Genomic DNA, 23461 nt, shown 5'->3' with positions numbered 1-23461 from the left:
AGAAAACAGTGGTTTTGTGTGATTTATTAAACCTCTCTCTTCATAGCACATGCAACCAACTTTGTATGCTTGAGGGAAAGGAGACAGTGAATAAAAGAGCAGCTAATTGTAATGCCAGGCTGAATTCTGCTTGTTTACTGAGAAAGAAAAATGTAAATGCCATGTCGGGATGAAGCAGTGGTTTAGGAGTGGTTCTAAGTCACGTAAGGGTGAGGGGCCAGTCATCACTCCTAATTTCAGCCATGTGAAACCAGGCAGTTACTCTAAAATGCTTGCCTGGATGCCCCATGTTGGCCAAAATGGGGAATATATACCAGCCCAGAGTGACTCCTTACCAGCCTGTCTCGAATGGCTACAGAGTGACCCTAAAACACAAGTACAGGCTAAAAGTCAAGCTTTCCACAGCTTCAGGTGGGAGAAAAAGCATCTCAACTGTAAACAGCCTAACAATACAAATCCATCCAAAGTCAGATGTATTCAGCTGCTTATTGTTACACTGAGTACACCAAAATGATGAAGGAAAAGCAGGAATTTGAATGACACATAAATGCTGTTCTAAGATGGGGAGGAGGCCCATATAAATTGTGCTGTGTTTTAAGGAAAAATCGTTTCTCAAAATCATACTCTACCTTCTCTACATTAGGCTGAACTTTGCTCTCAGCAGAGCTAACTGGATTTCCATCAGTGTAAAGGAAAATGGGACTTGACTACTAATGCAACCACACTGCTCACCTACTAATGAAAATGAGTTTTCCTTTCATCAGAGGGGTTTACATTAGTTAAAATTAAACAGAACAAAGCAGTATTTGAAGACCTCTAATAGCACCCAGAAAAAGAAAAAAAATATTCCTGTCTTAAAATAGGGAAATGAAACCAGTCATGCAATATACTGTTAGAGAATTTGTTATCCATATGCTGGCACCTTGCTAATCCCCTGAAACTCTGGTATGAAACCTGGAACTGTGAATAAAAACAACCCAATTTCAGCTTACCTATACATTGCAGGCCTTGTTTCAAAAACAGGAGATCTATGTGAGCAAACAGAGAAGGAGCTTGGTGCATTTAGGAATGCATAAAACAGTATACAAGGACTGCATTATAAAGATGTAGATATGTTTTTGCAGAGATTTAAGAAAATATAACTACCCTATGGTAGGTCTCTTGCCCTGGCCACCCAAAGCTGCTCTGCTCCGTAGGATACCCTGTTCTACCAGCATACTTTAGCTACCACCTTCTGGACATGCACCTGACGCTATTGCTTAGATAATGCAGCATGGCAATGAATTAACAAGATGAATTGCAAGGTGTAGTTTAGCAGGCCTCTGGGAAACAATTAAGCTCTGGAGACAAGTGGATTTTTTACATTGCTGTATCATAGAGGACCAATGCTGTAAATCTTTACTCATACAATTAGCCTTCATTCAGTTGAGTGGGAATTTTGCAAAATTAGGTCCTAAATTATTACTAGCAGTGTTTTTTTTCTGACAGTCAAGGTCAAATGTCACTCCAATCCAGGCAATGCAAAAAAAAGGTATAGTCATAACCAGCAGTCACAACACTGAGTGCACTATGGTGTGTTGATCATGGCACCCCAAAATGAGAAAGTAGTGGTGGAAATGGGTACATCTGGGCTAACACTGAAGTGTTGACCTGGAGGTCACCCACAACTGACCCCACCACTTCTGCATCTTTATCATATCCCGTGTATGTTCAGCCACCTTATGCAAAGCCAGGCTTTTTCAGGAATCATTTGTGGCAGCTCAAGGTTGGGGCTAGGCCATTGCTAACAGTGGAAAGTTTGATGGAGATCATCAGTGGCCCACCCCAGCTGTCCATGTAGACTGTGTGCTCTGAAGCATGGCTCTACACATGCCCTCCTCTTGCACCAGGGGAAGAGTATGAGTGTAACTCCTGACTGTGTTTACGGCATGCCATTCTTTATTCTTTGCATCCAGATAATGCTCTTGGTGGGCCAGCTGAAGTGGGTGACGTTAAGAAAGTGTCTGTTTTCTCCTGCAAGCTACCAGTGTCACAGCTTGATTCCAGAAACATGAACATTTATGCTTCTACATTAAAATAGGAAAAATTATGCTACTTAATATTGTATAATAACAAAGTATATTCTAACAATGCATGATGTGACACTGTAAAGCAGATAGGAACCAAATATTGACCCTTTATAAATATATCCCCAAAATTCTATAGTAAAATCAATACTGATATGTATTGTTACTACTACAATAACAATCAAGTAAGAATTGCTTTCAGATCTCTGGGCTAGGCCTCCTGTATGTTATTCAAAGCATATCTCTGCTGAATCCTCAAAGACATTCAGCTAAGAATCAGTTCTACTCATTGTAAAGTAGAGCTATTAACACACTTCTTGCTTTCACCTGTAAATCTCTTTATAAAGATATGTACATGTCATTATCACCATTTCATACATCCCATAGTTAAAATCAAACTACATTAGTATGCATGAGAACATTTCTCTCCTAGTGCATGCAATATGGTTCTAATACATTGGAGACTAGAGCTCTGCTGATTTACCTCCCCCAAATTTCTTACAGATTCGTCAATATTAGAGTTCTTAACCCAAGTTAATTGATTTTCGTGTAACTCCTGTTAGCTAACAGATCTGTGAAGGCTAGTGTAGGGACTTCATGAATACTTGTTGCTCCATGAATTCATGTCCTATTTCTGTGTAATTGTCTCAGAGCTTCCCTTTGTTCTCGGATACACAGAATGGGTCACAGTCAGAGCTATATGGATTTTTGGAGCTAAAAAGAACTTTAGAAGTCACCTGGAGAGAAGAAAATAAGAGGTTTGTTTTCATCGTTTCTGTGTATTTGTGTGCATGAATACAACAGATACATATGAAAGCCTTGAAAATTTTCCTAAGGCAAAACACACCCTTAACAAAAGAAGGGAGGGTTTTTTTTTTTTTTTTTGCCTGTTTTAAAGGGGTTTAATGTTAAAAATCCAAGTCTTGTCTACCCTGGAGGACAGCACATCAGCTGCAGAACTAGTCAGATAGTTACATCCCAAGAGAATAAAGAAATCTGAACAACTCTGAAAACAGATGTTTTTAGCTATATTCTCTAGATTCTTTACTTGTCTTAACACCCATTTAACTCCAGTAACAAATGAACACTGATGAGAAATGATGTCTTTGTTAAAGATTCAATACCCCTTGAAAGCTCCAAATAAGGATCTGAAATTCCCCAAGAAAGTTCTTCCACAAACAAAAGGTTAATTACATTTTACTGGGTATCTCTGGGTGAAGGCTATTTTTCTGCCATGCAATTACAATAAGAGTAAATTGAAGGTTTTCAGGATTTCAGGGGTTTGATTGATGCGTTCATTAATTTACCTTTTCAAACTGAGGAAGAATCAAGTTTTAAATATTTTATTAATCATTTGCATTTTTCTTGAGGTCATTTTTCTATTGTTACTTTTTTCTATTTGTCTGATTGACTGGTACCTGAAGGCTGGATCCAGATACCAAAGTCCTTTTTTGTCCTGATTTTCTAAACAAAAGAAGATTGTGTGTTCACACAGTTGGAAATTCTTGCTTGTAACTATTGAACTATTTGGTCATTTTCAACCGAATTGGACAGAATTGTAAGTGTTTAAAACAAGTTGTGTTCCAACAGCTTCCAGGAAATTAGGTGGCCAAGTAGGAAAGGGAGACCCTATTTATATCCTACTGCAGGAGAGGCTGCAGGAAGAGTTCTCTCTTTTTCACACAGAGAATTCACACCGAGTTCACACAGAAAACACAGACAAGGCGTTGCCAAAAGTGACTCCTGATTAGACACCAGAGACCACACTGAGGGATGCAGACTTGTAGGAAACCAGTCTCTGCTAGCTCTGATGCACATCAACCTGTTTTGTTCTGGGAAGAAAAATACATTACATGGGCAATGCCATTGCAGTTCATATGCTCATCAGCTGGCAGAGCTCAGACTTATGTAAAAGTTACTTTCCCTCAGATAATAACAGCTGTGCAACACCTGGTGTAGACACTCAGCAACTCTGGCCTGGATAAAAGAATATCAGCTGGTACTCGTACAGTATGTGAAGTTCCCACATGGGAACCCATGCATACAGGTGAAGTTCCCACTTAGACCCAGAATAATGCCAACTACCATCGCATCTGCCACAGATGGGGGTTTAGTTTGAGGTCAGGGTCTCACATGCACACTCACTGTAGCCTGATGACAGTCTTCAGGTTAACATAGCATTATGGTGATCTCACAGTTCCCCCTCCAATCTCAACTGCTGATTGCTCTGACAATAGTTACAAAGCAAACAGAAAGAATTCATTTGATCTCCAGGCAAGGTCCAGCTTTGATATATTCAAGCAAGAATTCGCTCCTGATGCCTGTATCTATAGAGAGGAGTGTGTCTGCCTCATTCAACCACTGAAAAGCCAGTTAAACCACAGGTCCTCACTTTCCAAACATTTCTTTTTCTTCCTAGCAATTGCCTATATGTCTAGAGGATGAAGGATGCTTGTGTGTAGGTAACTTCAGAAGAGCTGCGTAGGAGGAGAGATGACTGTCCAGGAATGGTGCAGGTGATTAGTTTGAGCAAAGGAACAGAAATAAGGGGTGAAGGAATATTACAGCAGCATCAATATCTTCAGGAATCAGAGCCCTGATGTTCTGGGAATGGTACAAATTTACAGGAAGAATAATCTCCACTCTCGTTCATCTTCATGTAAATGCAAAAGACAATATTTAGGTAACAGTCATGACACCCTCCTGTTTTGCACCAGTTTATTGACTCCCTTAGTTGGGTGGCCCAGGAATGCCTGGCATTTGTCTGGAGCATCTTCAAGGCTGGACCTGGAAATGCTCAGCTGAGATCCCAGAGGGGACTCTTCTGAGATCACTCAGGATACATTTTCTCCCATTTTCTAAGCAAGTGGCTTGGAGGAGGTCCCATGTTCATGCCAGTCCCTGAACAGCTTATTAAGTCTCAGGAGGAGGAGATGCTGGTAAAAATCATACCTGTTTTCCAGACCATAGGCTCTGATTGTAGGAAATGCTTAAATGTGTGCTTTCAGTAATACAGAGAAAACTAACATATAGTGACATCCTGTCCTGCGTGGCAGGAACGTAGTCCAGCTGTGGGGGATGTCTGTGAGGGAAGAGATGAGTTTCCTAAAGAGAGCTTCTTTTTGTTGATTAAAAGCTGAGAATTGAGGTGAAGAGGAGAGGGAAAAGGGGGAGAGGAGCTGCTGGCTCTCCCTTTGACGATGTTAATAAGATCATGTTTTGATGTTGCATTTTGAAATAAGAGGATTCCCTTTTTCATTCTAAAAATGTGCCATAAAAATGACACCGCTATTTATTGCAAAGCATTAACAAAGACTTTATGTCTATTATTTAACAAGTGAAAATATTAGCTATCTACCACTCTTTCAGCAGTGTTATGCTGAAATTGAAATCTGTGACTGTCCTTTACCAGCTTAAGCCCACATGCTTCACTTTCCTAAGGATCATGGAAAAAAAGAAAGGCACGAGTGTAAAATACTTTATCAGATGCTGACCTTCTGGCGGGAAGTCAAAACCATCGTGTGGGAAAATGAATAACTCCTAGCTCTCAGTCTCATTTTTCCTGATGCTGTACATAGCCTTGTCCTACCTCCATGCTCATGCTAAGCTTTTATTTCATGCAGGACTTGCAGAGGATATCAGGCGTCCATTACATTTATTCCTTTATGTTTTTATAGCTACATATATAAATATACACACATAAACCCCCAAATCTAATAATTAGTTCTCCTTATGGCAGCATGAGCACTTGTTCCAACTCTGTCTGCTGAAATCATTAAAAAAGTCTCTCTGGCAAGTGAAGCCATGTTTAGTAAAAAACTTTTTCTAATATGTCTAAAACATACACAAAATGTACTTAAGCCTGAACAAAGTCTTCAACCCCTAAAAGACAAGAACCATCCAGAAGAAAACAAGTCTTGGATTCTATTTTATCACGATGTATCATTTTTCTCCTTGATGTATGAAAGTCTCATCAGAGACTCGAATCAGATTTATAGGTTTCCCACAACTGTATAAGCAAGTAAGTAGCACTAAAGCAGACTCTGTCTAGCTCAGGACAGCAATTACATTGCAACTGTAGAGGAATAAGAGCTTAGTACAATGTCATTATCAGACATGTATTACAAATTCAATATGTGTTGCACATAAAATGTGTATGATTTCTCCTTACTGTATATCATGTACCAAAATATAGTGTGTTTCTGAGGCAAGAATGAATGTAAAATGAAATATTTTATTGAAAAAACACACAGTTTTTCTGATATAGGTAGGCGGAATTTAAAATTGAAAATGTTTCACAACCATCCATTAAAGCCTACTTTAAAATATTCTTAGAATCCAGATTTCCTGCCAGGGAAATGAAGTAGAGTTAAATACCCTAAGCAGGAAGCTTTCCTGAGAGACACTATTTACCACTAGAAATTTTTATGACATGAAAAGATGATACTTTGCAAGGTAAACACTCACAACCTCAAGTCTGGAAGAGTGCAGACAGCATGCAAAAAGCCACCAGTATACTATGTTTTTTGCCTGGAAGAACACATCTGTTAGAGAGAGGATGATGGGAAATGAAAAGTGCACAGTCTTGGAAAAGTTTGGTCAATATTTTGTGATTGGGGTTTTTTTTTGTTTTTACTAAAATGAAACTTTTTGGAGGGCTGATCTGTTTTTGTTCTGCTTCTACTCTGGCAGGAACCAGAAGGGTACGGGAGGGCAGAGAGCAGTTATTCCAGCCATGTGTAGGATTAGTGCATGCTCACCTCATGCTATGCCTTCGAGCAGCACCAGAGCAGAAATCATGCTGGAAGCTGGGCTGGACCATGGGCTGCAGGGAGCTGACAGAGTTGTGAGTGAGCACAGGATAATGCCTCAGCTGCTGTATTTTATCCTGAGGGCTGCACTAGCACTCAATATAAACGATTTCAAGCGCTGCAAAGGGAGATCTGCACCTCTCATAAGGTTGGAACACAAACTCTAAGCCAGTCCGTCTTACAGAGAAGTTGCCATAGGAAAAAACCTTACCCCAAAGGCAAGCGCAAATACAGTCTGAGAGATACTTTCTATGAGAGGGTTCTACAATACTTCTCTGTAGTGCAGGAAAAGTATGCAGAAAAAAAGAACCAGAAACTAGTCAAAGTAGAAACAGGAATTATTAAAGTGGCCACAAGTGAACTGCAGAAACTAGGACTACAAAAGTACATTTTCTCATATCTGTCCCTTCCAGTCCTACAGCTGTGGTCTCCCAGCCCACAGTGCAGGTGCATTCCTGGGGTTACCTGTGAGTCTGGGTCCCCCCAGCACTCTTTTAGATGTGTAAGCACCCAGCCACCTGCCTGCCCCTTCTTGGAGTGAACTCCTTGCTCATGGAGCCGTAACTCCAGAGCACATTTGCTCTCTATGGGTTTGGGAAAGCTTTTGAGTACCATATTTTGTGAAATGCATCGCTCTGCTTATCAAGACTTGTGTCTGCCTACATATGGAAGAATGCTGCCTAAGTGTGAAGGAAGTTAATTACGCACAGAATAATTAATAGCAATTTACTTAGTGCATCTATATACTTACTCGCAGAAATAGGAAGTGCACTGGAAGTGCTCCCGTTGGTTTGAGAGAGAGCCTGCTGTAACCAGTGCTCTTCCCTTCCCGGGCTGTCAATCCAGGGAAGCTTTGATCAGGGGAATTTTGTCAAATTGAAAAAACATGGTCACTGGGCAGTATTTGCCTTCATTGATTTGTAGGTGAAGATTTATGAGTCAATTGTGTTTTAATAATAAACACATAAGTTTACATTACTTGACAGAAGTCAGGCGGGCTGTGCATTGCAGAAAGCCCAGCAGCGTTTGCTCGGCTGCATGCTGAGAAAAAGTCTTCCCTGGTAGAAGGAGGAAAACCTATTGTCGTTTCTCTTACCATCTCCAGTTTAAAAGTTAACAGTTCATATCTCTGAATACTTGTTAACCCACTCTCCAGAACTTATTCAGGAAACCTTGACAGATTGCCGTCGTTCAGGGCCTTTGCAGGAATTATCAAAACCGTCAGTATGGCCATTATTAACATAACAATATCAGAAAGAATCTGAGTTATAGCACTGATGTGAGGCTGGGCAAGAGCGTGCTCCCACTTGTATAGCTCTCACAAGGAGCACCAATCCTATCATGTTGTCACGAAGACTGGGACATGTAGATGAAAAAAGCCAAGATGATACAAATTTGAGTAAACATTTTCCATAAGAACAGATTCCCCCCACTCCCTTCTTTGGAAATACATATAAGGGGAGAAGTGAATGTACTCCCATTTACAGTGTTGGCTGAGTGATTTTTCTCTGCAGATCCACCTTAAATCCTTTCATTTTTTTTTTATTCCCTTAAAGCTGCACATCCCAGCTGGCATGTCCCAATCCTATAAATGTCTCAATATAATACACCATCATTGTCTGATGTATGGGCTTCCATTTGGTGCACCATGTCCAAAGAATATTTCTTCATGCTCGAATGACTCATCTATGAGGAGATTAATCTCTCTGGGGGACAAATCGGTGTCTCTCCTATGGAAGCAAGTTGCTATGCACACATTAGCTGCCGATCTCACTTGTGTTCTTAATATTCAGGGTATAGCTTCTATCTGCCATAAAAAACATTTTGTCCTTTCCCAACTTGGTGTCATTCTCCAGCCCCGCTTGCAAAGCAAAAGGGAAAATTTAAAATTAATCTGTAAAGCAGTACAGTGAAGTAACACACTCGGTGATACTACTCGCTTTTAACTTCTAAGCTTCCTTGCCATTCTTTCTAGGTGCGAGGTAGTCTTACTTACCCTTTTCTTTAGCCTGCAGCTGTTAGCAAGAGGACACAAACAGCTGGCTTCACTAAGTGAAGAGGGCATCCGTTTTGATTTAGATCACCTCCACGGATTCTCAAAGAGACGAAGGCTAAGCCTATACCATTTTGATTGCTGGCAAGGCAATATTTAACAGGCAGCTTCTGTCTTCAAGAGAAATGAAAGCACAACATGCGTGTATCACTAGATGTACATTATCACTTTCTTGTTGGCTAGGAAATAAAACTTATGTTCCAAATGTTTTCATCAATATGAAAACTTCTTGTGAGCTTCCTTATTCCTCCTGTTTGTTTCAAAGCCCACTTTCTCATCCAGTGAGCAATGGTAGTAAGCAATAAATACAGTGGCATTATAAGTAAATTTGCAGATACGCTAATTCACACTGTAAACTGCAATTTAAAAGATCAGACAGAGCGTTTCCCCAAAAAGGAGACCTTATCTAAGCAATTACATTTAAAGTCACAGATTTAGTTTTATGCAGCTTTTTCTTTTATTGAAACCTATCAAAAACCTGAGGCTGTCGCAGCCAGTGCCAGTAAGCAATCTAGAGCTATTAATTAGTACATCCATGTTTTTGCCACAACAAACATTTTAATTTGTCCTCTAAACAGTGTTCATGATATTAGCCCTTTGCTCCTGTTTTATTTTTGTCTGTGTGATATACATTACACATGAGAGAGTCCTACGTCCATATGTCCACAAATTGCAGTGGACATATGGCAGCATACAGAAAAGCGGTCTTTTACATTTTGCATACAGAAGCCTTTGCAACTATTATCATGGAGGCATTACAGAATCCCTTTATGTCATGTTGCTATTTAGTCAAGTTTGTGTCATGTATTTGAACCTTCTCAGCTGGCTTGATTTATTTTAATTGTAGGCATCGGGTTAGTCTATTTGTTACAAGCATGGTGCGGAAATTGCCCTAGTAATATTTCCTGCAACAAACATCATTTATTTAGTTGATTATGAAGAAACGTTGGATATACTTCTAGAAGAGAACAATAAAATATTTTATTTTTAGACATGTATTGAATGCTATTTGTCATTAGTTCTCTATCTAATGAAAGGATATATGGGCAATGAACTGACAAAGACAATGGAAAAAACAGCCCGCAGGAAGGATTTATGTTTCATTTTGAATTCCAGAAAGTGGTGTCATCTCATGAAAAATCTATCCAAAAAAATATATCAGTTAAAAAAGCAGAACGGTTTGAAATGCCCAGACTTTTCAATACAAACCACTGGCTTTTCGCATAACCAAGGCATATTTTAAGAGGAGATATACGAAGATGCTCACTTTCAGGCGTTTGGATAAAAAAAATCTGACGGAGAATGAGTGAACTGTTCCTTCCCAGCTAGCTCAAAGAAGCCAGGACTGTTTTCAATATCACTAATAGATGCTGATGGGCCAAGCTCAAAAGTGATACTTGGATGGGTGTTGGAGTTACTGGATGTACATCCACATGGGCAGTGCTGCTAGTGAACTTCCTACCCAACCCCTGTTGTCTCATTCTCAACATTTTCCATGCTTTTTTTTATAAGTAATTTTGTTTTCAAAATATTGTGAGGAAAAGCCAGTGATAAAGAAGAAAACCAGGAGAAGAGATTATAACTGCATTGGACACGTTTTGTACCGAGATATGCTCTAAGAGCAGGATTCAGCTCAACTCACTCCAGCTGTCTAAAGGTATGGGCCATCCACTCCAGTCCACTGAGTGGGTTCTCCATCAGGCACCTTCAGAGGTTTCATCCATTTTAAGGAATGAATTACTGCTGGAAGTGCCTATGTCTCTCCAGTGCCTATGGAAAGAGTGTAAATAGGAGACAGATTATGTACCTACATGGTTAACACTGTCATTTTACTTTGCTGATATTAGGCAAGAGGAACTGCACACTCAGGTAAAGTTTCCCCCCAGAAAACAAACATAATACAGAAGAAAATGAAGCCTCTCATTTGCAGTACAGCTTTACAATGAGCCCTTTTATCTCATGTTTTAAGGACCATAAGCCATACTGCCTTTTCCATCCCACTCAAATAGGTACTCATCTGTGGGACATGCCACAGGCAAAGCTGGGAACAGGTTCTGTGCTGCTCTACCACGTATCGGCTGCCAGCGGTTCCCAGAGCCAGGGCCAGCTGAGATGCGCTTGGGGTTCATCGTACCCTGCATTGGCTCTCCCATTCTCTGCCTGACATAATTTATGCAGTACAAAATTGAGCATGGTGAGGGAAAGGGAACAGATTCATTGGGCACAAAATAAGCAAAGTCAGGCAGAAAATCTGCTCCTGTCAATCTAATCCAGCTTCTTCTGACATCATGGCAGAGCTCTTACAGATGTTGGCAAGAGTGGACCCTTCTCTTGTTATTGCAATGATTACTGTCAGGTGCAAAAAGACATCTGCAGTCTTATAAATAATAGTAAAGCAATATCTGGGCTCAATTAGCACCAATAATTTCTCTCTAAAGACTTATTTGGACATACCCAGTTGGGGGAGAAAAAGCCAAAGGGCAAACTGCTAGTTCAGTTGTCCTGAGCAAAGCTCAGTCTTTCTGCTGTTTCTGGTGCAGGGTGAAAGAGGAGTAACATCACCGCAAACCTCCCATTAGTCCTGCGCCAAGCTGGCGTGAGGGGAAAGATCTGAGAGCCTTAATAGTGCTAGAACCCTGTGCAGACAGACAGACTGACGACAGCTGTGCGCCTCCCACATTGTGGCTACCTACTTGTAGAAGGTATAACCAATCTGGTTTCCTAAGGCTAAGCAATAAAGGTTCTGAATATCAAGGTTAAGTAATAAATACAAAGCAAAGGGAAAGTATTCCCTCAATTCTTGAATAAAACATTCCAAGAAAGTGCAGTGCTAATGGATCTGAAAAAATAAGCACAAAGTAGCAATGTAGCAGAATGTCTCCTCAAGTGCAAGGAACATCATGCACACTGACTGGTTTAAATTTTATGCAGTTTCACACCACACATTTCAGATGAGAGCAGTAACACACCTTTTGGTTCTCTGTTTCCTTGCATGCAGCGGGTACAAGGGGCAGCTCTTTTCCTTGTATTCATTAAGCACCTTTCAAGCAGATGACAAGGACAGTTTCCAGCTAAACTACACGTGGATTAAAACTACTTTTCATGTGCCCAGTTACAATAGTTACCTGGCAACAAGTATTCCTTTTCTTTCCTCCCCAAACTGGCAGCATAGGCAAAAATGTGAGCACTAAATTAATTTCCAAATTAAGTGTAAAACTCCTGCCAGGATGAATTTCTTGGCTGGGATGGAGAATGCGGCTCCCTCAACTCCAGCCAGTTCCACAAGGACCATACTATCCCCAAAGGTTGTTCATTGTTTCTCCCAAGCTATAGGTCTACGCTATGGGAGTAAAAAGCATGGCAGCTAGAAGGCAGAGGGATAGGTGATCAGGAACAAACCTGAGGTCCTGTCAGCTTAGAGAACCAGTTCCATACTTGTAGTCCTCACCAGACTGATCCCAGCATGTAACTGTCTGTTTTCTCTCTTCTTCCTAATAGATTGGACTTTATCTTGGTGGAATGTGAACTTACAGGCCCATTATATTGGAAAAGCACACAGCTCTACTCGTGCTATCCAAATGATGGGCAGGCTCCCCAGTGAGGCCATAGCTCCATTGAATCTGACATGACAACACACTTAGCTGAGGATCTGTCCCAGAGCACCTCCTTGGTGTCACTGGTCAATCCTCATGCTTTAATTGTGAGATTTGAAGTTTTTTTATTTTTTAAAACCTGGTATGATTTTAGCTGCCTGCTTCTAAAATCTGAGAAATACTGCAGTGCAAAACAACCACTGCCTCCCCATGCTTGCTTACAACAACAAAAAGGACTCTAAGGCTGAAGTCTGCCTAAGTCTGATGTACCTACTTCTAAAAAAATAACTAAAAATGAGAAAATCCTTCCTGTAGCAGACTGAGCGCAGCATAAATGCCAGCAGGATCCTTAATGCTAGTATGGGACAAAAAAGGCTGTCTTATCTGCCATCATGTCAAAAAAGTGAATTTGTGCACAGTTGTAGGAACAGACATACAAATATGAACAACAACAAGCATCACACCCTTAGGTGCAAGCTTCTTCCTCTTTTCCCACAAGCCCACAGCTCCCATATCAAGTCCCAAATGCCTTGGATCAGGAGCCTGATTTTGTTGCAGTTTCACCTGTACAGATGAGGAGGGAGGCGGCCAAGGAAGACTTAGTGGGAAGGCGGGTTAAGGGCTTGCCCATCACAGGTTATGTGCTCAGCAGAAGACAAACCTCCATTCCCCACTGAGAGGTGTTTAGATGATTATTCATGAACTCCAACTTGGTCCAGTGAATGCTTTCCTTACCTAGGTCTGTACCTGTACGCCACCCCTTTTTTAATCAATTCATTATTAAAATTATCAAAGCTTCCAGTTTTCATTCCTTTTTCTCACCACCACAAGTCAGCAGAACACTCCTGGTCTTGGTCTCCTCCAGGAATTCCAGTTTCTGTAGTTTTGTATCTCATCTTCTGCTTCCCCCTCTTGCTTTTCCACCCACCCTCCTCAGCGAGTTTCCCTTCCCTACTGCTACCTTCAGCTCATGGACAGGTACTGATAGGATGCATGGACAACCCCACTGCACACAGCAAGAGAGAGCAGGCTGGCAATAGGTCTCTGCAACCCAGTTCTCATCCCCACCCCAACCCCCAGACGCTGCTCAATGCCCAAACGCCTCAAGCATGACAGGCAGGGCAATGCTTTGCCCTGCTCCACAGAGGGTGCGTGGGGGAAAGGCATCCTGCTCCACTGCTGCAGTATAATCAGAGGGCAGTGACCCCACAGCTGTGAACTATAACCTTTTAGAAAGTGTTTAATGGCTGCTTTATGGCAGCCATTATTTTTACAGTGTTTTCACTCTGAGAAAGAAAACAGAGCAAATGTTTACAACAGCTTAACTAAATAAGCTCAACAGGTGAGGTGCAGTGCTCACCTGGGCCAGCCCATCCCAGCCCACCTGGTGACGCACAACCCTCAATGGCTTGAAATCAAAGAGGGGATGGAAATGGACCTTCGCTTGGAAAGGAAAAAGTTTCTTTCCCCTGCTTCAGTTTTTGTTTGTTTCTTTAAGTAACAGACTGTTTCAGAAAAATAAACACACAGAAGGGCTCAGGGCAAAGATACATTTTGTATACAGCTTTAATGAAAACATGTTTTTCTTGTTAACACCTTGTTATATCCTAAAATCACAATACAGAAAAAACTGTGAATAAGGCTGCGTGCATAGACATCTCAGATTTTTAATGAAATTCACAAACCAACATAGCTTCCCCCACATGCTCGCCGCTACTACGGCATCAGCAGCTCTCAGTGTGCATCAACCTGGCTGAGTGCTACCTGCATGCTCTCCTGCATGCCGTGTGTTGCAAGGACTGCTTAAGTACAGGGCTGTAGCACTAAACTCTTCTCACTGGGCTGAAAAGTGCACAGAAATAAGATATAACTGTCAAAGCCACAGGCTGAGAGTATTATTTTTCATTAGAGATCATTTTTGCAGTCTAACAGACAGTCTGCTTTCATATAAGCCAAAAGCATCAGTCCATAGACTGGCTAAAATATTAGAGGAGTTACTCTGCACAGCCTCTCAGAGTTTGGGTGGATTTTTGCTTCATGGCATTATGATTAATACATTGGCAAACAAACACTATCAGAAGCTTTTATCTGAGCAGCTTCATAAGGCCCTTCAGGACTCGACATAGCATATTCCACCCAGGAGATAATATTTCCGTTTCAAAAGACTTCAGCAGCTTCTTTCCAACAAAATTTCGTAATTTAATTCCCCGCTGAACCACGTCAGCTGAAGACGCTGGGTTGCAGAAGTTAGATGGGATTCAGAAGACAACTGCCGCCGCACAGAGCTGGAGAGGAAATGCAGTTTCTAAAAGAAAAAAAAAAGCGACACTTTTCTCTGATAATGACCCCAAAGTGACTCTGTTCCCTGGTAATGATCCAGAGCCCCACGTTTCTGCGATCTGCTGGGCCGCCATGAAAGAGCAGCACGTTGCTGTAATGAGTGACAGCAGTTGGAGAAAGGATCTCGGGACAATGCTGATGCTGGAAAGCAGGCTCTGGTTGTTCCATGGGTAATGAAACCCTACTTGTAATGAGGAGACAGGAAAAAATGGTACTGGAAATTGCCAGTGTTTGAACTCTGAAACTCAGTGGGAGGGAAAAGAGAAGCAGTTTTTGTGAAATACCTTGTTCTCAGGAGTTTCAAAGAAAAATCCGTGCATTGGGGTGCCTGAATGCTCACTCAGATCAACTCTTAAAGAAGAAGCTTGAATTCCCTTATATATTTAGTGGCGAGAGGGGGCCTTAAAGCAGGATTTAGACCCACTTTATACCACATTATTAATATCAAGAAGCCATAAAAGACCTTTAGTGTTATTGCAAATCAGACTTTGAATCCCAACAGAGTACAAAAACTGAAGCTGAACTAGAATATCAAACCCAGACTTTGGCAAAGTTCAGAAATGAATCTCCCTTTAAAACTGTTACTCGGTTTAGAAAATAGATCAGTCATCTGATATGTGAGCTGCAATTCCCATTAGCTTTGGGGAAATTCTCCTATTGATCTGGACTCCTAGCACAACTTAACTTCTGCATAATAATTACTGCCCTTGGAACATCACTACTTTACCGTTTGTAAGGACAAAAGAAAACTACTGCAGATTTTATAGGAATAAAGTGTTTTGTTTCTCAAAAGGACACAGGTCTATCAAACCCGAGAGAGAGTAGCCTCCGATGCAGATGGATTGGTACGATATACCCACTCACTCCCTCTACTTCTTCAGTGCAGATACAGTAGCATTATTTTTAGCACAGCAGGTGTAGAAAAGGGCGGTTTTGAAAGAAAGAAAACAAGAAAACAAAAATAATGAATTATTTATGCAAGTTAAATCAAAATATGCTCCATATAAATGTTTAATCAGGTTTTCACCAACTTCTCTCCATATGTTCTGCCTTGCTCAACAGCAGATTTCTAATGGAATCACTAAATATATTTTAATAGCTCTGTACATAGTATTAAGCAATTCAGCTTCTGCCTATAGAGCTTTTTCATTCACAGCAGCTACAATAAAATAAACAATAAAGTCTCTCAGAGTTAATATTTAAAGAAAAGAATTAGTAAAAACTGGTGAGGGATTTTCCTTCTACAGCCTATTTGTCACAGGCAAGCATTACAATGGGTGACAGTCATGTCATATATACAAGTACAATCATTATGCCAATGCACATTGGTGCAGATGAAGGTCTTTGTCACATTTGAGAAATACAAGTCACATTTGTCCAACAACTTGCTGGGACAGCCAAAAGAGTGGTCACTCTGGCTCTTACATTAGGACTCCTAAAGGTACCAAAAGCTTCCACTGCTCTTTTTCCATCTTTCAAAAGCATTCAAATGAAATCAAAGCCAGTTTGTGGCTTACTACACCTGGTTTGCCCAGTTATCAGCTTTTACCCCACAGGACCATCTTTTTTAGGAGTGCCTGAGAACTGAAAGCCAGTATCCTGGGTGGGCTGTCAATCACCACCAGCAACAGCACCTCCTCAACCGAAGCAAAATACCTACAGAGCTCTTCTTCCTTTTCCAGCGTACCAAAAGGCTGACACACAAGCACTCACTCCCCCTTTCCAGAACATAAGCAATTCAATACCCTCAGCTTTCCCTCAGCACTAGCCACTCTGTTTCTTGTCTTCCTTTTTATAAAAAGCAGCTGGTCCCTGCAGATTAACAGAGCCCAGCTGCATCTGGTCTCCAGCCACTTAACCCCTTCTGAGCTGGTTCCTTATGGCCGCAAAAGAAAACAGGATTGTCAGCTTTCCAGGAGCCTCCTGGGGCTTGCAATAGGAGCATCCCTACCAGCAAAGACAGTATATGTTTTAAACTGGGGAGAAAAGCTTGCCATGGTCTGAAAAGATTTTTATTTCGTGTACTAAGCCTAACTCTTTATAGAGCTTAGAGACAAGGGTGTAAGAGAATTAAGCAGACTTGGAAACAATAATGTCATACACAAATGTATTAAGGATTTATGGGCATTATTTTATGACTTGTTGAGTTTGATGTGGAATGATCTCTGCTCTGTAACTATCTTAATTATTTTGTAAAATACTCTACTGTTATGCTGTCACTCTTTAAGCATGTTGTGTAGTGGTTAAAAAGTATTTAGACAGATTGCGCACCTGCATGAAATTCCTCCAGGCTTTCCAGAGGGGACCAGAGTCCGTATTCACAGGGGTTTATTCTTAGGGCTTGTGAAATCCTCAGAAACATGAGGTCAATATTATATAGGTATTTGAGATGGCTGCAGCATTTAGTACCTTCTGGAGTAAATCACAAAAATTAAACATTAGTAGTTTTGTTGAAAATGTCTATGTATGAATTTAGCTATGCTTGCAGTAAGAATATCTTTAAACATTTTACATTAGCTATTTTTTTCACCAATATAAACTTCTGACTAATCATTTGAAATTAGGAATACAGGTGTTTTAATAAAATATATTTGTAGAGAGGGCTTCTCTCTTTAGAAATAAAGCGTTTTTTTGATATCTCTAAACGCAGAGCAGCCATCAATAGCTTAGGTAGATGAAAAAGGGATAACGGAGTTGAAAGAATAAAGACCTATGAACTTATGAATTTACTAGGATTATAGATCCGGTAACCTGTTGTCTCCCGATCTTTCAGGTTGGTTTCAATTAACGGAGTTGTTACTCCATCACTGTAGCCTTCAGCTCCTGCTCCCACCAAAGAATTTCCTCTTTGGAAGGCTGTTGTACCCTTTCCTGGCAATTCTGGTGTGAGACAGCAATCTGCTTAATATCAATTATATTGTCTTCCAAGTGAGCCATCTAAAGGACACTCAGGACTCACATAACTGCAACTAGAGCTGTTCTCCAGCTTCCCGAATAGGCACCCAGACAAGCCTGGATGCCGCCACTCATCTTTCCAGACATTATGTAGTTCGGCTTTCGCTGTGATGGAAACACTTCTCGCTGCATCTGTGTCTCCTGTCTCCAGCCCTGGGAGGAACTGATGCTGTCCAAAAGAAAGAAGCAACCACTTGCAGCTTAGTCCAGCCATTAAGACTTTCTGAAAACTCAAAAGATGTAGAGCAATAACCCACCACTCTACCCCACCTCAAGCACATCCAGTGGGCTTTCCCGTCTTTGGCCACATTTTAGCAGCTCCTTTTATTGGACCCCAGCGGGTTGGCTTGTATCCTCTGGACCAGAAGGTTTCTTCTAACCTCATCTGAGCCAATATTTTTTCCACATGAGAGTCATGAAATTCATTGCTTCATGATGTGCTTCTGACCCCAGGAAGCCCCAGAGCTACAAGAGACAGAGACAGCTGTTAGTCTAGCAGAAACCGCCAGGTTTGCGAAGACCTTGCAATGGACCCAGAACATCAGTAGAAGTAAAGGGCCCTGGGGGAAGAGCGGACCTTACCTCAAGTCAGACCGAAAGTAGAGCAAAGGGGGAAGCAGGGAGGAAGAAGAGTTAAAGTGAGACAGAACAACTAAAAAGTCTAACTTTGAGCCAAGGAGATCAGCTGGAGAGCTGCTTGTTTGTGCAGGGTGATAGCTGAGCTGTATTAGGGCTGGACTGAAGCAAATGTGAGGCAGGAGAGTATGGAAGGATCTGGTCAGGTTGGGAGAGAAAGGGGTTCAATACAGAGACTTATAAAGTGAGAAGGTAGTACAGAACATAAAATTTAGAAACTAAGACAAATATTCGTAGAAATGGAGTATTAATTGTCATTTTGAGTCCTCTCCTTCCTGTGGTGCTTATAACTGCACTAACATTAACATACTATGTTGCCCTGAGTGCAGAGTCTGTATGCTTTGCATAAAACAGGCTGGGATTTTTTGGGGGGGAGGAGGAGAATTGAGCATGAAGGGCCTCAGAAATTCCAGTCTGAATGATCTGCTTTTATTTCTGAGCTGAAAAAAAATATAATTTAGAGTCATTGCAGTCTCCGTCCACCAATGCCCTACGAAGTAATGGATGCAAATGAGGAGCTGGGTAAAAACAGGGTGTTTTTAGTGGCTGAGAGACTCTGTCACTCACTGCAAGACCTAAAACAAAACTGCCCACCACTTCCTACACCCGCTAATCAATCCCCTCCTGGTCTCCCTTCATTTTTCATCCTGTAATATTCAGATCAAAGCATTCTTGCCATACTGCCCCTTTTCAGAGTATAATGTAAAAAGGTTAATAGTTGAAGGTCACCAGCCTCCGTCTCTCACCACCTTGTCTGCTGCCATGCCTGGTAAGAGCACACGTTGCAGCTGGTGCAGGGCCGGGGCGCAGCCTCCCGCTCGCCCAGCGAGCAGATGCGCTGGGCTCGGTGCCGCCATCGGGGTGCACCTGTTGGCTTGCCACCATCTGCTAGCCAAAATGGTAAAAAGCCACACCCAGCGCCGGCTGGCTGGGGAGACCTTAATCTCTTCCCCACAGGCTTCAAAACGGCGGCCACGGCACAGGCCACACAAAGGGGCGCCCCTCACAAAGGCGCGAGCTGGCTCGGCTCAGCCTCGGGGGGCACCTAATCTCCGGTCATCGTGGGGGGCTGCTGCTTGTGCTGACAAGAAAGGGCTCTTTAAATAAATCTAGAGAGCTATTACCTGACAAGAAAGCGTCATGTAAACTGCCCTTTTTTTTTAAGAAAGAAAGGTATTAGGTTAACATGGATACTAATATTAAGTAAATTAAGCCACGGTGGTATTTTTGAAGACTATTTAGCGATGTGAAAGCGTTGTAAAGACGCCAGTGCTGGTCCTTGCTAATGGGGATGACTTGTAAGCTGCATAGCTTGAACGCTTGCTTTGGAAACTGGAGACGCAGTTCAGCACATGCCACAGCCGTTTGCTGTAAAGAATTACCCAACCCGCTGGTGTGAGCCCCAGCAGCCAGTGTCAGCACTCTCCAAAAAATACATACTACGTGAAACCTGTCACCAAAGCGCATAAAAATGTCTTTATTATCAAATTTATAAGAAAGCAAGAAATACATGAAACACAGACAGGATTTATGCAAAAAAAATAGAGGTTATTTCAGAAACTTCCCATTCCAATCTCTAAGTTAACCACAACGAAATACTGCAGAAACTAGGACATATAATTGCATGACCTATTCAGGCTCCGTTTTACTGTTCAGTTTTGACGTATTTTCCACCCTTCAGTTTAACAGTGAGGCAATAAGATGGATGCAAAGACAATCTGCTAACACTGAGTCCTGTCTGGAGACCTTCTCGTGAAGCACCCTCAGTTTCATCAGGCTGCAATAGCAGCAGCCTCGACACCTCAACTCTTGGCTTCTTTATCAGGCACATCTGAGCTTTTTCCTAGCATTTCTCCCCATTAAATATAGAAAGTCATCACCTTACTCTCCCTTAGGCTACACCTCACTTTCACGGTAATCTAGGACTTAATTCTGTAATAGCACAAACCCACCAATCTTCCCCACCGCTAACACATTGGCTCATGCTGCGCTGGACAGGACCACAGGCCCAAATCTGCACAGGTGATGCTGGAAACTGGGGACAAGACTGGTTTTCACCCAATCTCCGTGCTTACAGGCAGTATGAAAGCAAGATCCCCGTCCTGAGACCTTGAGCACAGCTACTTCATTACATCAGCACCCTGTACCGTTTGTTTGCTTTTTTTGTCCACCTGTGCATTTATGCCTGATGGCTACACAGGGAGCTCTCTGAGACAGAGACTCATCTTTATTATGGGTCACTGCGCTACGATGGGACTCCAATTATTTTTTTTTTTGTCCTCCCCATTAAGTACATTAATAGAAATATAGGAAATAAAATAATGACAATATTGTAAGAGCTGCTCATCACCTTTAGGCTCTGAAGCTCGGGAGAATTATTTTGGTATGGAATATTTTTTCAAGAAAAATACTGGAAGTTTCATCATCTGAAATATTTTAATTTAGAATTGATAAAGCAGTGGAGAATGGGGTAATGATCTTACATCCAGAGGGATTAGGACTTTTCTATCTCTAAATTTGCAGAAGCTATCTGAAGGCAAACATTGAATAGAAATGTATTAAATTACTGTGAGCAATCAAAATTTTTTAAGAAAGTTAAATATTAAAATATATAAATAAATTACAAGTTTTCCCTTTAAAATATGCACAAGGTAATTCAGAGCAAATGTTAGAACAAGTCCGTCTGCTAAATTAGTTGCAAGGTACTAGTGGCTACTTTTCCATTTGCGCTAATGATGAGAAATGTAAAAGGCCAGCTTCATAATTCAGATTGTTCATTTCAAGAGGTTCCAAGAACACTCATGCTAGATGTGTCTCTCTAGCTAATCAGCCAGTTTCTTCTCTCCTTTTAAGACCGAAACACAATTACAGAACCTGTAGTTCCAATCTTTTCATTTCCCCTGCCCCACATTAAAATATATTTCAATGTAAGGAACGCTGGAGGATGATAGAGTTGAATTAATACCCCTAAACTAAGCATATTGCATTCTCTTAAATCAATGGTTTCACTTCTGCCCTCAAGCAATATGTGATTTGTAAATTTGAGACATGCTACCTTTAGGCAGTAGGCAATCTCTTTAAAAACACTAAAGTAGGCAACATATGGTGGCACTGTGCAATATGAAATTGTTCTAAAGATACAAGTTTCCAGCCTCAGTGGTACAAGCCCAATTTTAAATAAAACATAGTATCATATGGTTCCTGCTTAAACACTGCAGTAAAAAAAAACGGCTATATGGTCATCCTCTAAACAACAGAGGGAACAGTTTATACACGCACACTTGGAAACCCACTGCCTATAAACACGCAGTCATCCACTACCTTTCAATACATGTAAATACTGAAATATGACAGCTTGCGTATTTGCAGACCCTTGTAAGTGCATGGATTTCTCTCTTTTTATTTTTATTTTTGGTTTAATCACACAAACACAACCATGGGTATTTTTTGTTGTCAACGCATATGTGTATCTCATAAACCACACATTCTATGTTCACATTTTTCTACCGCTGAGACCAGCTGGGTCACATTAGTCATGTCAAAGCATGTCAAGGACTATAACATGTAATTCAGTCCAATGTTACGGTGAAGGTGAATCTGTTCCATTACCCACGCAGAGAGGGGATAGTGGTATTTTAGCTCGGGGACATGACTCTTTACTTAAGTCTGCTCTTATTGTCGAATGCACATATAAATTCCCAAAGCATAACATAACTTTTTATCCATTGGTCACAAGGATAGGAAAGAAATTAGAGGAGGGAAATATGTTTTAGTATTAGTCATCAATGATCTGATCTTGGAGCTTAACAATTGATTTGAGAAAGCATAGGACTGGACTTGGAAAAGAGAAATTATTACTGTGCCAGTATGTACACAGTCAGAGCCCAAATGCTATTCCTATTTTTGGTGTTACAAAAACTGTACAATTAATTTGGTCTGTAATTCAACCTTGCTTATGTTGTACTTCACTGTTCCTGTCTGGAAAATGGAGCACTTTTCCTCATGAATAATTTTCTTGTAAAATAGGGATAAAGAAGGTTACATGAAGGCTTTGTATGCTTCTGTCTTTGCTCTGCAGCCGTTGTGTATTCTCCTTCCCACAGGTGGACTTTAGTAAGAGGAGTCTGAAGGTTCTGCCCACTGACAGCTCTAATCAGTCATTAATTACAAAGGCCTCTTGCATTGATCAGGTTGTCTCTTAGGCTCACACTCCTGCAGTGGTTTTATATAGTGGTCTGTGGTAGTGGAGGCAGCTGGCCTACATGCTGGTAATAAAGTGATGAAAGAGCCATTGGGAGTCTAGATTTCTTCTATGCAGGAATTTTACAAGACTGAATCTTCCCTATTTTGAAAATTTCTACAAGATTTATTTGAGTTAGTGTGCTTTATAATGGCTAATCTTATTACAGGCATTCTTAACCAGGGTTTTTCATCTACTGCTTCTACCAACTTTTGCATCTCAATTGTTGTGTAAGTAAGTATATTGTGTAATTATTGTATCTGTGACTTCTAACTGGATTTTTGGAATGACAGATGGGCTCCTTCTTTTGCACAACTTGGTATAGCTGTGCTGAAGTGTAATGAGTTGGGAGCTTTTACAAGAGATATTGATCTTACTCCTGCTTTTATTTGAGTTGTTATGGCACTAATTGTCTCAGGGTTGTTTGCATGAGAAACAGAAGAATGAGATTACACATGTGGACTACAGTCAAAGTATGATGCCAGGTAAATATTTTGTCACTACTATTAATAATAGCAATTACAGAGTCCCCTTCATTTCAGCAGAAAAAAACCCACATGTAAGTCCTTACAAAAGACACATTGCAACTTGAAAAATTCAAGACCAAGAGCAAGTTAGACCTCATACTGTAGATGAGTAAGGAAACAAGAACATAATATAACTTTTCTCCATGGTTTTGTATCAACATTAAAATGCTTCTGTTCATGGGATGTATTAAAAGTTGTGTAGTTTGAACAAACAAATATAAGGTAATTAAAGGAACAGCT

The sequence above is a fragment of the Nipponia nippon genome, unplaced genomic scaffold, assembly GCF_047370975.1.
Source record: "Nipponia nippon isolate SJK-2023a ecotype South Korea unplaced genomic scaffold, ASM4737097v1 scaffold_1, whole genome shotgun sequence".
Classification (NCBI taxonomy): domain Eukaryota; kingdom Metazoa; phylum Chordata; class Aves; order Pelecaniformes; family Threskiornithidae; genus Nipponia; species Nipponia nippon.
The sequence above is the reverse complement of the archived record's forward strand: the minus strand, read 5'-3'. Positions refer to the sequence as shown.